A 19,064-nucleotide genomic window follows, 5' to 3' on the forward strand; every position below is an offset into this window, starting at 1 on the left:
CTGTTACGCATATAATAATTCCTAATGCCTAGGGCTACACGCAGCCAACACTTCGCTCCCTTTCCCCCTGTGCCTCTGCGGGTGCCCGTATTTCAGCGCATCGGCGCTTGGCCCCCGCGGGAAACTTTTGGTTAAAAAGGCACACCCAGCCGGCCCTCGGCGGCGGGGGCAAGCGGGGCCCGGCTAGCACGGCCCCTTTAAATTCCAGCTGTGCGGCGGGGGGCAGCACCGCTGGCGGCGCGGCGCGGCGCGGGGCTGGGGCTGGGGCCGGGGCCGGCTGCCGGTGCGCGGCGGCGGAGAGCAGCCGGCGGCCGGCGGCGGGAGAGCGCGCAGTCCTGCGCCCGGGGGAGGCAGCGGCTCCCGGCGCCGCCGTCCGTCCCTCGCGGAGGCGGAGAGGATGAGGGTGGCTTCTGGCTTTTTTTTTTGCCTCCTCGCGATGATTTCCATAGTAACCTGATCGAGCGGTGCAATTTCGGAAACTGGGGTGGCTTTATTATTATTATTTTTGTGTCCCCCGTATTTTTTTTTTTCCGCTTCTGCCCCTCGCTGCCCGAAGGAGTGCCAGCCGGCAGGTAAGGTGCCCCGACCCCGCGGGGGTATTTCCGCGCCGCCGAACTTCCCTGGGAGACAGCGGCGTGGCGCGGGGTCCTGCCTGCGGGGCTCCGCCGTGCGCGGCCGGGGGCGGCAGCCCGGGGCCGGGGCCGCGGCCGCAGCCCCGCGGGCTGCCGGGGGGGCGGTACGTCGGAGCGGGGTGCCGCGGTGCCAGGGAACCCGGCAGGGGGTTACCCTCTGGGGAGACCGCCGGGCTCTTGTTACCCTCTTTGTTTGCTTGTTCCCAGAGAGGGTTTTATTCTTCCCTTTGTTTCTCCCTCCTTTTCTTCTCTCTCCCCCCCCCCACCCCATCCCTCCCCTGCATGGTTTGTTTCCTTGATCATCTTTCCTTCCTCCTCCCTTTTGTGAGGGTGAGAATTCGCACACACTTTACCTTAAAATCTGCGGCGAGCGAGGATGCAGTCACTTGGTCGCCCGTCCCCCCCGGTGCGGCCGGTACCCGCCGCATCTCTGCACCTCCCCTACCCTCGGCCGTGCCCCCCGCCCGGAGCACCCCACAACCCTGCACAACCCCCGCTGTGGTGGGCAGGGGACAGCCCTCTCCATCGCGTCGGAATGGAAAGGGACAGAGTAGCCCAGACCATTTCTCAGCTGGGTGCCTCTGTCTGGGTCCCCCCCAGGGGAAAGCACATCGTGGAAACCTGTAAGCAGGGTAGTCTAGAAGCTTCTCCCTCCATGACATGCACCTTGCCCACCTGCCCGGGCCCATCTGGAGAAGATGAGCATGAGGGACATGTCATCTTGCTGCTGCCTTGGCATTGGGTTGGCAATCGTGCTGATGGATCTGTAGGTTCTGAACTGCCCCACGGTCCCAGCTCTGCCCCACAGCTTCTGCATGCTCCTGTGCACCACTGTCTCCCTGCCCAGGTGGGCTGCGCAGGGAAGGCCCTGGCAGGTTTGGCTTAGGTGTTGAGGACTTCTTCTAATTTCTGTCATACTCCGTTGGTAGCGCCACTGCTATTGCCAGGTAGTAGTTGTTCACCAAGCAGGTCTCTGCTAAAACTTACTGTTGCTTGCTGTCTTCCCTAGCCCTCTGAGTTTCATCCTTAGATGGTATTTTTGACTGTGACTCAGTTTAGGGTGGGGGGGGTTATCATTTTTGATGTTGGTTTGTACTGAGAGCAATGAATAGATGAGTCTGGTCAAGGCTTTTTGTTTCTGTCATAAGTGATCAATAATCATCTGGTGGTAAGATGATCTTATTACAGAAAAAGCCAAAGTGCACACTGAGAACAGCTGAAATACAAGGTCAATAACTCTTGGGTTATCAATGTTAAACCCTCTTTGAATATTTGAAGATGACGTGTTCCTTTTCAAAGTAAAGGCAACTTCAAGCTTTTGATGAGCTTTATTTTCAGTGTAAATAACAAGTATACAGTTAACATAGCAAAACAGCCTTGCTTCAGACAAGATTACCCATCCTAAAACATCCCCGGACCTTTTAAAATCTTTTTGTTTAGTTAAAATGGACAAGGATTGCAGTCCTCTTAGGTGAGATGAGTTTTTGTAGCTCCCAATACAAAGGTTGGTTTGTTCCTAGTGCCCAGCAACTGCTACAGGCTTTCCAGACACAAAAGAAAGGCGTAGTCTGTGGCCTGAAGATCGTGCATGCTAAAAAGGCAGTCAGCTGGAGGGTAACGCAGATCAACAACCAGCTCTGCCACCGCCTAATAACTAGCTTCATTCCGGGAAATGTGACAGTTCAATGAGACAAGTAATTTGTGCAGAGGTGCTGGTGGCTCTGAGAAGACCACTGTAACCCTCTGGTCGAGCCTTTGGTGCTGACGGTATGAGGAGCCAGGGCTGCAGGAGAGGGAGCCTGGACAGGAGGAGGCACCGGGGGCAGGTGAGGCAACCTCTCCTGGAGAAGGAGAGTGAAAGAGCGCCGGAGCGGGGAGATGCAACGTGGAAAGGGAGCAGGGCAGATAATCAGCAGGGGAAGAGGTTATGCGGGGACTCAGAGCCTAACATAAAAAGCTTGAAGTAATGAGTTTAATCTACAAAATCTAGTTCTTAAATTGTATGTGCCTGCCAATTAGCTAACCATTCTGCAAATCAGAATGGAATTCAGATCGTATCTTGGTAAGTGTATTGACTCTGAAGTGCTGCAAGGAAAAAAAAATAATCTTTCCTTTTTCCCCTACTGTGGGCTTTAAATATGAACAAAAATCAGATCTGAGAATTGAGGAACCTTTTAATATACTTACTTTCCTGGGTTTGCATTCTATCCAGCCTAGACTCCCACAGCTAAAATCAAAAATCCTTCTGGTAATATGACTTCAGGGGGCCAAATTCAGAGCAGTCATAGGGCATTTTCACCAGTGCATGTTGCAGTGCATTGTGAGGAGGGGTTACCATCAGTCACAGTATGGATTAAAGTGCAGGAGATGTGTCACTGTTATCTTTCAGGTAGCATGCATCTCATACAAAACACTTTGGAGTACAAAGAGGGAACCTATAGCCCTCTTGTGCTCCTCTAATAAACACTTTAATGTTACAGGTATATAAGAAAGAGTTACAGGATAAACTTTATTCTCCTATATTAAAGACTATGTTCTTGTATGTATGTATTAGTTTGCGTGTCATAACAGTTTTCAAAATGGCTGAATGATATTGATCCAATTAAAAATACTATATGAGAACAGATGAAATTAGTTTCAGTTTCAGCTTGTGAGAATTGTAAAAATAATTTCAGTTTTATTCATAGCAACTGACAGAAGCCTTTATAAAGCTATTGTTTCACCCAGGTTTGACTGGTAGGGACTTAGAAAAAGTAGAGAAGAATCAATGCCAGAAATTGCCACCAAGATAGCACTCTGGGCAAGAATATTTACAGCTGCATTTCAGAATCTGGGAATGTTTGCTTTAGATGACTAGCATTAATGTGGTTTATAGTACAGAGGATCAAAAATTCATTATGTTTGATTGGTAGCACAGGGATGTAATACTACAGCATTTCTTATTTTCCCAGAGAAGTGTTATCTCATTCATGCTAAATTTTGCAGTTAAGCTCCACATTGAGATAGATCAGAGGTGTATGTGTGTGCATTTTTTGGCACTAGCCGCTGGTGGTATCGCCTGCACGTGTGGATGAAGCAGTCTGCCTGAGAGCTGTTAGAATTTGCATGTACGGAACTGGTTTGTTTATATGTAGATCAGTTATTACTGTGAAGATAAGTGTGTGCATGAAAAGTTGTTGCCACAGATAGAGGCTGGCTTCTGAAAACTGCATCCGAGTTTTAAGATAAACCTCTTTAAGATAAACTTTCATGATTAATGTCAGAGAAACAAGCAATTCAGGGGCAAAAATACTGTTTTCAATGATATTATGCATCCAGCTTATGCCAGTCAGTATAGTATACATTGCTAGCACCCAACACTGTGCTTGCCATTAAAATACTTAGGATTTTATTGATGTAAAATTAGAGCCTTAACCAGAGGCTCAGCATTTGCCTGACAAGCATTATAAGGAATACTATGGTAAAACTTCCTTGCAGAAATGTTTTGGAGAAAGATGTAGTATGCAATGGCAATTGCTCTGTGTTTGGCTTTGAATCTTGTTTAATGTTTCTTTTCTGCTCTTGAAATTGACTGCATACAAATAGCACTTTTTTATTCAGTTGTTTTTTCCCGCTTTCCCATCTATATTTAGAATTGTATTTAACTGAGTGAAAAATGTGACATCATTCTCCTGTTAACCCAACAAAGACAGACAGGGTAATGGGAATTGGAGCTGGCTTCTCTTCTCAACTGGACATTAGCAGATCAGGATTCGGCTTTGAGTCCCTTATCTGAGCATCACCCAAGACTCACCGGTCCTGGTGTCCTGCACTTCCAGTCCCCTGGAACTGGACTGTTTTGAGATGTCGCAGAAACCCTTTGCAGGCCAGAAGCATTTAAAAAGTCAGTTCTTCTGCTAGAGCTTCTTGGTCCTCACTGGCTACTCTGAGCACTGTTTCATTTGGTTGTCTGTACACAAATCAGCTGTCCTCTGAGGAGCTCAGTGTTGGATGGTTCAAGAACTAAAACTCCCTTCTATTTAATTATGTACATGCAAGTCAGGAAAATGTATGTAAAAGTGGCTTCTTCCAGGGATTTGTGTGAAATGGAGCCAACTGATCATAAGGTCTGATGAGCTTCAACTGTGTTCACTTCAGTGGAAGGAGAGGAGTTGAGATCTTCCACGAACAGGCCAGTAAATGTCACTTACTGCAGTGACTGATTCAGAGTATTTGTGTTCAAGTGGAATCTAGAGAACTCTGTCTGGCTCATGGCTACATAGAGCAAGTATATTCCACACCCAGATGCTTAAGTCACTGGGCAAATGAGACAGAAATGTTATTTTAGACTAATTCTGAGAGACAGAAGAGGAATATAAGAAAATGGACATACCATTATGTCTGCTGTTATGTTGATGACTTTCCATCTCTGAACTTCCTTTAAAAATAATAATTGTGTTATCTTTTATCATAATATAGTCATCACTTGTTGGTTTACTTGCACACATCAGACTGCAGCAGTGGTTGCTAAGCTGGAATTTGAAACAGAGGTGGTCCCTGTTGGTTCTTGGGGAGTAGCCCACTGCTAATATGTTTTAGATGGAAACATTGACAATGAGTAGTAACCAAAAACCGGTGAAGGAATAATGTTAGTAAAGAAAGTGAAGATTTATACTGAACCGGGCAAATATTTGCGTAAAGTTAAAAAACAGCCTAAGAGCTATTAAAGATCATAAGAAAAAGTGCTTGACTGAGAGCTGACAGAAATAGAAGCAGCTGTTGTTTCATCAGATTTTAATGAGTCTTCTGTAAGTGACAAATAGAAAAACTGAGATTTTTTTTTTTTTTTATTATTATTCAAAGCCACGCTTGTAGAGAAATAAAATGCAATCATAGAGTCCTTCTAAGTGGGATATCCTGCAGTGTTCTAAATAATTTGATTTGGAGGGAAAATATATCAAATGTGTTTACATGTCATAAAACCAACATGAGATATTTTTCATATTAGATTTATTACATATATACCTTTTTCTATGTGGAAAAATTAGATAAATGTGCTGCTTCTCCCTGTGCTATTGACATTTTCATTGGCAAGATGATGGATGCTGTTTGAAACAAAATGGTTTGCTCAAGACTGGGAGAACCACTGTTTTAGGTTTGAGAAGAAATATTTTCTGCAAGGAAGATGACACAATCTGTAAATGAAACATTAATCAAGTTTACAGTTGCAAATATGAAATTATAGTTCAATTACCTTTTTCAGGAGTAGTTACTGTATTGATGGCTCAGTTTTGCTTATATTTGGTTATATTTCACGATTATGTCAATTACCTTATACAGTGAAATGTTACTTTTTCTCAAGTGTATATGTAACTCCTAGCTTTTTTTTTTTTATCTTTTTATTATTATATTTTTTTGGCCAGTAGGCTCAGTTACACCTGGCTTTTAAATGGAAGTCCATGTCTGCCTCCATTTTATATAATGGTAAGCTAGTCAGAAAACTGATCCTAGGTAACATGGCAATTTGGAAGAGCATGTTGAAAACCGAATTGCTTAATAGGCCATTATGAAAAATTCTGTTTATGGCAGATGAACAGGTTTTATGGTAAAACTCCAGATGGGCTGTAAAACTTTCATCTTTGGTCTTTGGACTATGTCCTAATGCATCATTATTAAGCCATAAAAATTTGTAAAGCAGGGGAAATACATTAAATTGGCAATATTTAAAATAACCTTGACAAACCAGCAGTTAAAATTTGGTGAAGGAACAGCTGATGAATTTGCAGAAGAACCTAAGAAGATAACAGTTGCTATGATCTATTTAGGAACACTGCAAATTCATGCAGCATCATTCTTCTGGAAGCAGTCAATCCAAATACCCTTACAGAAAGTCTTAACTTGCAACAGACAAAGCTGATTAGTCATCCAAACCACCAAAATAGTTAGTCAGTATATCTTGGAATATACATTAGAGAATTGCTTTAGCTATTTAAAAGTATTTCAATATGCATGAGGCACTGAGTTACACTACAAACCATTAGGCACTATAAGACTCCAGTAAAATCACTATTATTTAATTTTGAAGCTTTATCTTCATGTCACAGCTACAAACTCCTGTAGAGCTCATGTATTTTGGGACATGATTTCTTTAAAATATCTCTGAGGAAGCTGAAAAATTATATTTCTGAAGAATATAAGAAGGGAGTAACTTTGCATGTAGGAATTGCCTCAGTAAGACTAAGTAAAAGAAAGCGGAGTATGCCACATCAGCAGTGATACACAATGCATTTTCAAAAGGCTTGTTTTGGGATGCAGGCTGTTTATGAAGAGAGGGGGGCACCAATTTTAAGGAAAAAACCTAATAGTAATTCATACTTGAGCAGTAATAAGTGAACTAGGCCATTACTTTGGAGGGCCTGGGAGGAATTTGTTTTTTTCTGTTCCTAGCAAACACTTTTTCTGTAACCTGTTGTCCTTTCTCTTGAGTTATCAAAGCAGTCTGGTGTTTCTGTGTCACCGTGATGCAGAGGTAATGAAGGCAAACCTTCAGGGACTGTCACAACATTGTCATTATTTTGGCAGTGCATTGGAGATAATTTTAGCAATGAGGTAAAGAAGCTCCACATTGGTAAGCAGGTTTCAGGCTGGACATTTGGGTAGGAATACTCAGTCTGAAATGGTCAGATACCAGTTTAAAACCACCCTGCTGAGATTTTCACTGCTTGCAGAATACAGTGCCCAGATAATGAACAACTTCTAAGTAAAAGCAATGGCTATTTAGCTTTTTTTTTTCTTCCTCCCTCTGCCCCACACTAATCCTCCTAGAAGCTATGCAAAGGCACAAGGGGGACAGGAAGGTCATTCAAGATACCCAGCATGACTTCAGCAGGGGCAAGTGCTGTCTGACCAGCCTAGTGGCCTTTTATCCACTATATCAGTGGAAAAGGGAAGAGCTACAGACGTCATCTGTCTGGACTTCTATAAAACCTCTGACAACAGTCCTCTACAACATTCTTCTCTCTTTATGTGAGAGAGATGGATTTGATGGATGGACTGTTTGGTGGATGAGGAATTAGTTGGATGGTTGTGTCCAGAGGGCAGTAATCACTGGCTCAATGTCTGGATGGAGATCAGTGATGAGTGGTGTCCCACACGGATCTGTATTAGGACCAGCACTGTGTAATGTCTTCATCAGTGACATACACAGTGGGACCACTTGCACCCTCAGCAAGTTTGCAGATGACACCAAGCTGAGTGGTTCAGCTGACACGCCTGAGGAGTGAATTGCCATCACGAGGGACCTGGACAAGCTTGAAAAGTGGGCCCATGTGAACCTCATGAGGTTCAACAAGGCCAAGCGCAAATTCCTGCACATGGGTCAGGGCAACCCCCAGTATCAATACAGGCTGGCGGATGAAGGGACTGAGAACTGCCTTGCAGAGAAGGACTTGGGGGTACTGGTGGTTGAAAAGGTGGATGTGAGCCAAAAAAGTGTGCTTGCAGCCCAGAAAGCCAATCATATCTTGGAGCATGGTCAGTAGGTTGAGGGAGGTGATTCTGCCCCTCTGCTTCCCTCTGGTGAGACCCCACCTGGAGTCCTGCATCCAGCTCTGGAGACCTCAGTACAGGAAACACATGGACCTATTGGAGAGGGTCCAGATGAGGTCACCAAGATGATCAGAGGGCTGGAACACCTCTCCTAAGGCAAAACAGACTGAGAGAGTTGGGATTGTTCAGCCTGGAGAAGAGAAGGTTTCAAGGAGATCTTATTGGGGCATTTCAGTACTTAAAGGAGGCTCATAAGAACGATAGGGACAGACTTTTTAGTAGGGCCTGTTGTGATAGGACAAGGGCTAATGATTTTTAAACAAAAAGAAAGTAGATTCAGAGAGATACAAGGAAGAAATTTTTTATGATGAGGGTGGTGAAACACTGAGACAGGTTGCCCAGAGAGGTGGTAGATGTTGCCCCATCACTGGAGACATTCAAGCCCAGGCTGGATGGGGCTCTGAGCAACCTGATCTAGTTGAAGATGACCCTGCTTATGGCAGGGGGGTTGGACTAGGTGACCTTTGAAGGTCCCTTCCAACCTAAGCTGTTCTATGATTCTGTGTTTCTAAAATATTTAATAATGTCTAGATTTAACTCTGGTCCTATCCTCTTTCACCACCACACACAAGTACATCTTCTGTGCCTGTGTGTTGATGAGATGGCAGCAGGGAGTCATGGCATGACATTCCAAGTCGCACCTCCAGTGACTCAATGGAATATCCTTTGATGGTTCTCTGAATGATTCAAAATTCCCATTTACTGCCCGTATTTGCCGTGAGTGCTGCTTCTTTTTATTCCCATCTTTAAATTTCTGCAAATGGGTTATACAGAACACAGTAACAAAATGTTTTTTCCACCTTTCTTGGTTTTGTCCAGCAAATGCCATCTTTCCTAAAATGAGGAAAGTTCTTCAAAACAGAGAAAGGACAAGCAGCAAAAGTGGCAGAAATAAAGACCTTGTCAGCAGATGTGAATGCAGTTGAAACTAGGCCGATTAAATAAATCTCCCCTGACTCTGTTCATTGAAGTATCCCTTTGAATTTTTGAAACTTATTTATGTTTCAATATTCAAAACTTATTTACATTTGCTGAGAAAAGGAAAACCTAATAGGGAGACTGGAACACTGGAAGACCAAAATATTTCACTTAGGACATTTTTTTTTTTAGATTTAGAGGAAGCAGAGATGGAACAGGAAAATTCTTTGTTTCTGGATAAAATTTTCATTTTTTCATTCAGGACCAAGCTCTTGGTTTTGTTGTCAAGAGTTAAGGACTGATAACACAACCCACCGTCATATATAATTTTATGGATATTGCTTCTACCTGAGTAATCTCATCTTCTTCACAGCACTCCTACCAATATGAAAGGTCAGTGGTACTTTTGATCATCTTTCTTTGGGTTACATGACCTATCTCCAGCCTAACCACTCTCTTACTCCAGTACAGAGATGAGAACCAAACTCTACTACACAAATCACTAAGTGCTCCTTTTTGGCACATGCTGAACTGAAAAGACATTTTAGTTAATTTTTAATCAGTAGCTAAATGGACTTGAATGAAAGAACTTCTGTAACTTGACATACTGTAGGCGTAGTATGAGAAACGTACATGCCTTTCAATTCATGCAGTTTTTGATCACATTGTATTAATGAACAGACGAAGGCAAAACAGTGGTTTGCATCACTCACTTTTGGACTATGTTTTGCTAGTAAGTGACGATGTGGTGCAGAAGTCTTGAAAGTGACAGTGGCACTAAAAAAAATGCATGGGACACTTTGAGCTGAACGTAGATGCTCTATTAGTCTAGATGTCTGTGTTCTGATGACATTTATACCCATATTTTCTGTAGTGCAGTTGAAATTGTGCTTTTCTCCTTGTGGTAATTTTGTTATGTCTCTGTAGATACTAATTTTCAGCAAGAGTCAGTTTTTAAACACTGAATTTAACACTGAGTCAGTTTTGACTAAAGTTCTGTAATTTGTTTTTGAAAGGTATGCTACAGTAGAAACAAAACATAAATTTATTTTATTTACATTAGACTGGCTTTAAGATAATTTTCTGTATTCTCATCCATAGAGGAATCAATTAAGGATCCTTGCTACTTACTAACCTGTTCCCTTTCTATTAATTTTGTGCACTTTCATAGAAGATTAGGCTTGAATACATTCCATTTACATTTTCATTTTTTGAGGGAATTTATAAATATCTCTTCTGTAAGAGATCTTTGTGGATCCATACCATCACATTTCTTTTTCTTGCATAGTATATTGCAAATATTTCATAAACAAAGTTCCTTAAGTTATCTTATGAGTATCAAGTAACTCATCTGGGGACTTCTGGTTGATTACCTGGGAAATCCTGGAAAACACTATCAGACTCTATGGCCAATTTGGGCATTCATTTGGTTTGCTTCTTCATTTTTTCTTTATTGGTTGTAATCTGTTTTGGAAGGGGAGGCAGCCATACTGGGTACAACATTAGCTAACTCATGGATTAAATGTTGAGCAGCAAAGTAGTTAACAGCTTTAAGTTTTGTGTTTTAGCAACCTCTTTCAGAGTCAATAACCCACTTAAATAAGGGAAATAGACAAATTAGTCTTCTGAAGCTATTGTCAGTATTATCTGTTGCCAGAGGGAAGAAGAAAGCACCATGCTGATTTAGATTTGAGTGGCCACTTTCACAACTACAAGGATTCAGTCCTAGTGGTTCTGGTTGCTTCTATCGAGTTTATCACCATGGGAAGTCTTTCAATTTTTTTTTTTTTTAGAGAGAAAGGAATCCAAGGAAGCTTTTGGAAATAACAAAATTTACTTATCTTGAATCCTTGGATTCAGTTGCATGTGTTAAATTTCCTAGTAGTTTCTGGTTTTGATATTAGTCACCTGTGAACCGACCACTAGTAGAATCCAGAGAGGATGAATTTCTCTAGGTATTCCTTCAAAAGTTTTTGTTCATGGTCATAGTCTGAGTAGGCTAAAATAAGCAAATAGTCCAGACTCCCATTGACTAGACTACAAGCCAATTATATGAGTCAGATGTAAGCCTATGTTTTTTAAGATATTTTTCCTGTTTTATACTAGAGGGACCTGCTGTTTCAAAACATTATCCCCACATTAGGGCGGAGGATGGAAAAAGCTGACTACAGGCTCAGTATGGGCTGATTTTTAGAGTCAGGATGATTTTACTTTACTTCTACTGTGTATTTTGTCTTTGTTATTGTTTAGCTTGATTCTTCTTCTCCTGAAATTTGGTACTTAAGTGGTTTGGTGACTGGAAGCCAAGTGTAGTGACAGTACTAGTACAGCATCTCTTACACAGTCCTTTGTAAGTTTATTCCTGAATGACTGAGGTCTTCCTGGTATTGATTGCTCTGTGAAGGAATACACTTAATTCACATATTTGTGGTAGTATCAACATAACCAGTCCCATACTTTCCTACATTCTTTGAACTTTGTTGTATCTCGTAATGTTAAAGCCAATAGAGTAATTATGAGAATGAGAAAAAGAAATATGTGGCCCCATATGTTATATTCTGAAACATTTTCTTTTTCTATGTGTTAGTAGGATTATACAGAGCCCTTTAATGTGAAACTTCTGAAGAGCAAAGTAAAATCAGTTTCCCTAGTTATTAAGGCTCATTGCAAGAATTTGCTAGCATCAATGACATGATTAAAGACCAGATTTAAACCAGGTGTGGGCCCATAAAATTCCCATGTGCACAAACTTATAAGGACTTTTAAAAACTTATGAAGTTTTTTTTTTTTTTTTAAAAAAAGCTTGTGATACAGCTACAGGCTGTTGGCAGATCTGCTCCTCCCTAAATTACCCAGCCTCTGCTCATGCTGGCGAAAGTTTCAGTGCAGTAACTTCATGGCACATAATTCAATGATGTCAAAATAGGATAATTCATTCCCTTCCCTCTCACATTTTATTTCTTCCTATTAAATAAGTTCCAGGCTCAGAAGTAACAAGAGAGTTGACTTCATGATCTGAATATAGCTGAGATTTACCTGCAGATTGCTTCCAGTCCCATCACATGTTCCTTTCATTTTCAAACTGTGTCTCTCTCTAATAATATCATGTTAGTTTTTCATGTGGAGGTTTTGAAGTACTGAGTTCTAACCATTTTCATTTAATGATGATTAGTCAATGCATGCAAGTCAAATCCTGATTTATTCCAGCCATTAAGTGGCAAAGATTCTCAGGTATTTTGACTGCAAGCAATACGTTATACCAGAAGCAGACAACTTTTTGTATAATCCAACATGTACGCTGCTATCTTCACACAGTGAGAAATGGTGTCTCCTTCTTATAGAGTGAATGGGGCAAGTAAGGTTTTTATCAGGAGGGAGATGAAGGTGGCCTCCAAAGGTCCAACACACTGTCCCTTACAGACAGGAGTGGTCCTGGTGTGACATAATGGTGACCTCAGCATTATCTCTTAGCTCAATTCCTTCCTCTTGCAGAATCTGAACTACCTGGCAGTTTCTGTGTAGCCCCAGTGTGGGAGTTACACTTGAAGTAATGCTGAATGAAGCTTGGTGTTGGGTATACAGGTTACTCACTGCTGCTTTGTCGTTGCACTGACACACAGGATTTTCAGTATAAGACACCAAGTACCTCCTAGATCAAGGTTCACCTGATATTAAGGCAGCTATTTAAAATGCATATGCACCGCTGCTGAAGTTAGTGCTATGGATCCTCAAATTAGTTTTCTGAAAATGTGTGGTACCTGTTAAGAAGCAGAAGAGGCAAACACAAAAAATTTTTTAAGCGGTGAGTAATGGAAAGGTTAAGAGGACTTGAGATGTATGTTTATATTATTTTATTAAACCCACTTCCATAAATTGCTGAATGACTTGGTGATTGTTCTAAAAAAATACATGTCCATCCCTAGCTGCACAGGTGTGTAATAACTCCTAGGTGTGCCCATGCTGTCCTGCGGAGTAGAAAAGAAGCATCATCTTGCTTCTACCCAGCCCTCTCATTCATGGCTCCTGTGAGATGAAGTGACTGATAGCGTTCAGTGACCCATACCAACACTTTCATTTTGAGAGCCTGAAATAGATTTTCCTTGTTTCTGACTTGTGAAAATCCTGTCTGTGCCCTATGATCCATCACCTGAAGCATGCAGGAGAGCAAACAGCAGCTATGAAAGCACTGGAGTCTAAGGCAGCGGAAATCTGCTTGCAGAGTGCAGAACACAAAACTTTCTCACCATGTGTTGTGAAACCAGCCTCCACTGACACATGCAAAGACTTCTAGAGTTGGTCAAGGTAACAACATAATGTACATCTTGCTGGACAAAGATCAGTGCATGTGCAGTGCCTTCCCATCCAGGACAATGCAGAGTGACTCCACAATAAAAGGGATTTTAGCAGTAAAGTTAGCAGCTGCTCCTAATGTTGTGGTTAAATAGGTCCAGAAGTAAAAAAGAAACATGTTTTGGGCTTGCATATCATAGACTCATCTGTGTTCTTGAATATAAGTTGTCACCTGAGAGTATTCACCAGGAAGCTTGTCTGGAAATAGTCAGAAGTCAGATCCATTGATATCGACCTGCTAAAATGAAAAGATGTTTGACGTAAGTTGCTACTCTTGAAGAGCAGTTATAAGTTCATCTGGTTAAACCTAAATGAGGAACCTGCTGGCTCAGTCTGTCCAGCCAGCCTTAGGGCTCCAGAGGCCAGAGGTGCTGCCAGCCAAACTACATAAGTGGATGGATCTCACTTGTTTCTTCCTCTTCCCCTTCCTCTTCCCCTTCCTCTTCCCCTTCCTCTTCCCCTTCCTCTTCCCCTTCCACTTCCCCTTCCACTTCCCCTTCGCCTTCCCCTTCGCCTTCCCCTTTGCCTTCCCCTTCCCTTTCCTCTCTTAACTAGATCACTGAATGGCATTTGAGAAATATTTTATGAGTAAACACAGCAGCCCTTGTTTTCATTGCTGTAAACATGATTTGGGAAGAATCTTCCTTCTGTAAATACCCATAATTATGCCAGAGATTTGCATTGCATCATGAATAGAGTTTAGGAAGAATTAAGAAAAAAAATCACTCTGAGAAATGAAAAAGGTGTAATATGCTTATAGGTTCATTAGACCTTGCAGGAAAGAATAGAGGAACAAATTTTAAGTTAACTTGTTACCCTTTTTATATGTTTTATTTTTCCTATTGGTATGGCAATGTTTTTGAAACTTCAAATAATGCTTCATAGTTTCTAAATATGTAAGGAATATGCAGGAACAACAGCTGCTTTACTCTCTTTCCTTATTTTTCTTTTTTTCAAATGAATATTATAGAACACACATTTGGAGAGGGACTATATTGTGCTGTTTCCACCCCAGACTAATACATATCTATCTATATCTATATCTATATCTATATCTATATCTATATCTATATCTATATCTATATCTATATCTATATCTATATCTATATCTATATCTATATCTATATCTATATCTATATCTATATCTATATCTATATCTATATCTATATATTTTTTCTTTTACTGAAGACTTCTGACAACCCTTTAGATAGTAATTTTAATTAATTTCCTAATTATTAAAAATATACGCACTTATAGAAAGATTCTAAACAGCACAATTGGGAAGATTAATTGTTCAGATATAATTAGAGCCATGCTCTGTGCTCAAAAGCACTGGTGAATGTCTACAGCTGCACTATTTAAATAATTTCAATCTATTTTGGAATAATGCCATTACCACTAAAATCAAAATCTGCTCGACAGTGCTTGATTATCCTCTTGCTTGCAATATTTCTTTTGTGGCGTGATGTCAGTGTCTTCAAGGTACTAGTGAAACTAGTCTTTTCATCCTTGAAAAGCAAACAGAGCCTGGGAAAACTCTTTAGAGGAAAAATGAAACAATTACTTTTCTCTAGTGGTCATTCCCTTCAGACTTCAGAACAGAAGGCAAAGCCTGTTTTCTATACAGCACTTTTCTGAAGATTAAGTGCAAAATAATTACTACTTTTCAGTTGTGTGAATCAGTGGGACACAAGCAAAGAATAGTTGGGGGAGATGTTGAAAGACAGGGAGGAGATGATGGTGTTAATGGAAAAGAAGTGGGTGGTAATCACACATTAAAGACCCTGGGATATTAACCTTTGACTTGCACATGTTGTTTATTTCATGCTTGATTAATGGTTTTAAAATTTAGAAGGAAAGGCACCTTTTGGCCTTTTAAACAATGCACACCTTCAGTGAAACACTTCCCTTTGTTTCGGTTGTTTATTGGAAAGGGGAAAATCAAATGGTGTTATTCAGCCTCCCAGCCATTTGATTGCATTTATAGCAGTAGTTGGTTTCTTATTTGGAGCCTGTGCATTTTCATTGGGAGTGTAACACATGCTACATTCATCTGGAGGATTAACTGAATTCTCTGAATTAGGAGGGTGACCTTGTCGAGCACAATGTGTTTGGCTACATGATGTGTTGGTTCTCCTTGCTTTTTGGGGCAGGATTTTTTGTTGTTGTTGTTTTTGATTTTGTTTTATTTTATTTTGTTTTTAATATCCCTGAAGTTTATCCAGGTTCCTTTCCCTATTTATATTTTTACGTGAGTGCTGACAGCATTTTCTATCTGACATGATGTCAATGTCTTCCAGGTACTAGTGAAACCAGTATTTTATCCTAAAAAAACCTCAAACCATGAGTATTGGACAAAATTCTGCCTCCGCAGCAAATGTAAGGTCCTGTTGATTCTCAGTGGGAACCACACGTGCTTGCAGGAGCAGGATTTGGCTCATAAACCTCTGGTCATGCATTTAGACAGGCCAGGTCTAAGATTAATTTATTGGGTGGACTACTGCTCCACTGATGTTGTTATTGTATTTCACATTGTGACTCAGAGTAGTGAATTGTCACGTTTGTACATGACCCCCTCATATTTCCAAAGCAGATTCAGTTTGATCAGTGCCATTTCTTCATGGAAACAGTTGTTAGACACTGGAACAGGCTGCCCAGGGAAGTGATTGAGTCACCATCCCTAGGGGTCTTTAAAAGACATACAGATGAGGTTCTTATGGACATGGGTTACTCACAGTGCTAGGTTAATGGTTGGACTTGATGATTTTGAGGGTCTTTTCCAACCAAAATGATTCTATGATTCTATTTACTTGATTTTGGTATTTTACAGAAGACCTTTATAAACGCAAATTCCCACTTCTCAGTGTGAGAGATTTCGAATCAGATTTTTTTTAGGCTGTTAAAGGTCTTTGGGTGTCTTTTTTATCTGTGAAATTCTAACTCTAAAGGTCCTGGGCATAAATAAGTCCAAATTTCTTTAAACAATGTATCGTAACAATATATATATTATTTTTTTTTTCCTATAGATATTTTCTCTTGCATTATAGAAGTGAAATGCCTTGTATATATTTACCCTCAAAGGGCTTTGGGTCAGAAAATCAACACAATGAAATTTTCTTTAGTGTTACAGACTTCCTCTGTTTGCATAGCATGCAGTTTTATTTCTGTAAACATCAGATATTCATAACTGTTGTTTATGTAAATTTCTTCATCTGTTATAGATTTGCAATCTTTGCATATTCTCTATTGAACTTTGATTATGCTGTTTGTAAAACACAGACAAGAATTTAATGCCCATACGTGGTGATGATAAAGCATTTTCTTGCTTCTCAGAAGTATAATTAATCTTTTAATTTTATCAGAGGTGGAATTTAAATAGATACATCTGAACAGCTAACTGAAAGAGCATGTTTTTTTTTTTGTTACGGAGCTTTCAGTAAATGGTACGTGACTGTGAAAAGTACTGCTATGTGTGGGAGTACTGGTGTTTGAACTGCTGATTGCTGCCAAAGGTTACTGGAGTGAAGACAAATGAATCCTTCAAGGCAAGTAAAAGTAATGCAGTTGATGAAACAGAAGCTGCAAATCCCTTCCAGTTTCATATAACTTTAGATTTAGGTCAGCATGCCAGTGACATAAGCTTCACAGAAGGTGAAAGCCACCTCTAAAACTGCTGTACAGGTGGTGTACTGTGTCTTTTGGGGAGGAAGACCCATCACACTAATGCTCTGCACACTCCAGTGGTTCCCTCTTTGATTCTCAATACATTTTGAGGTCCTGATCCTCCTGTTCTTAATGGACTAGGACCTGTCTTGGAGGCTACCTTTCCATTTTCAGCCAGGATGCACAGGTTTAATGGAGATGCTGCACTCACTGTAGCCCCGTGTGAAGCTGGGAGTCAGAGGCAGAGAATGCTTTAAGCATAGGTTGAGCAACCAGCAAAGGTCAGAGTGAGCCTGGACCTGCTTACAGCATGCTGTGAAGACCAAAGTTTCCCCTATAAATCTTCCCTCAGCAGGGAGATCCAAATTAATTTAATTCTCGTAGCAGGAAAGAAGTGGGAAGAGGAAAAGGGTGGAGTAGTAGGATAGAAAAGAACACGTGAATCGAAAAATGCAGGGGAATGTAATAAGCATGTGTTGATCTGGAAAGAAGGCTCATTCAAAAGAATTAAACTTCCTGCTATTAACTAAAATAATACAAATCCAAACAAGCTTAAAATAGACATATTTCCTATCTTTCTGTCAAAATAAAAAGGAAAGAAACCATCTCTGATTTTTATCATTTTATTTAAATTTATTTTAAGATGAGACTTGTAAGTTGTCTCAGGTTCAAATATCAAGCTTCTGTGCTCTCACAAAAATGCATGTAAACTATTGGGTAGTTGAAGGGTCATCACTTAAGCTTTGCTAAGAGCAGAGTGGTATCTGTGTTAGCAAAGGAAGATTAAAGAGGAAAAAACAGCTGCACCCCAGAGGTCAGAATAACATGTGAGCAGAAACTGTTATTGCTCTAAGCAGATCAGCTCAGCTGAACTTTTAATATGTGGAAGTTTTAACTTACTGTGTCACAACAAGAACTTGGTTTTGTAATATTTCATGCTATACTTCTACTATATATTTACTAAAAATTCTGAAAGATTGGGTTAGGTGAACTCATGTAAAGGGTAAATGTCTATCTTTGCTTTCTGTACATTTATTGCCTTAACCTCAAGGAACTCGGCAGAAGATGATGGACACAACTGCCCCAACTGCCTCACTCACAGTGCCGCGTCAGTGGGACATGTGCCTTGAAGACGCTTTGAGCTTCTTAAATATTACCTATTTTCACACTCAAAGAAGAAGGCTTACAGTGCAAAGAAGTTGTTTTTGTTTTCATTGCTGTTGTTGTTGTTTTTGTTTGTTTGTTTGTTTTCTCTGCAATTCAGCACTATTTTATTATAGCTAATATATGGGAGAAGTAATGCTATGAGAAGCAGATATTTGTACTGCTGTACATTTGTGCATTGTGTGCTTCTGCTGTAATGTAGGGTTTTAGGGAATCTAAAATGTCATTATGGTTATAGTAACTACATTTTTTGGGGTGTTCTAAAAGTAATATTAAGAGAAAAATCTCGTGTGTTTATCAGCTTTCTAATGATCCTGTCTCTTACCCATTTACTTCAAGGAATTTCTCTACTCGCACAAATAAGGCAAAGCTGATACATCGTATTAAAAATATATCTCAAAGCAGAAGTTCACAAGATGCCTTTCATCTCCATCCTTTTCCATCCCATCTCACCATCAATCTTCATGGTTTCTTTACTGTGGACATCTCACATTGTGAGAGTAAATGTTGTAGCTGTACTTGCTGATCTTCAGATAGTCATCTGTTAGCTTGAAGGTTGTGGTGCCATAAAAGTACTCGTTAGACAGTAACAGCTGTGAAAGATCACACCAGCTCTGAACAGCTGCAGGATGGTACCCAAGTCCTTCAGAGGGGAATGTGTACCATCCTGCAGCAAAGCTCCTGTCCCAGTATAGCTCTTGTAGGAAACCCAGGGTTAAGGAAACAACTGTATGCCCATGCTGAGCTGTC

The 19,064-nt window shown here is 40.7% G+C and overlaps 1 protein-coding gene across 3 annotated transcripts in view; it reads left to right on the forward strand.

Moving 5' to 3' along the window:
* Nucleotides 1-319: 319 nt before the first annotated feature.
* The window catches only part of NAV3 (neuron navigator 3), a 548,370-nt gene continuing 529,625 nt past the window's right edge, over nucleotides 320-19,064 (forward strand). For 2 of the 3 annotated variants that reach the window (XM_065041110.1, XM_065041166.1), the window contains exon 1: nucleotides 320-572. The gene's annotated coding sequence lies outside the window, so the exon portion shown is untranslated. The remainder of the gene's footprint in view (nucleotides 573-19,064) is intronic. The other variant, XM_065041103.1, reaches the window with a different exon arrangement.

Source organism: Columba livia, chromosome 1 (genome assembly GCF_036013475.1).
Source record: "Columba livia isolate bColLiv1 breed racing homer chromosome 1, bColLiv1.pat.W.v2, whole genome shotgun sequence".
Lineage (NCBI taxonomy): Eukaryota > Metazoa > Chordata > Aves > Columbiformes > Columbidae > Columba > Columba livia.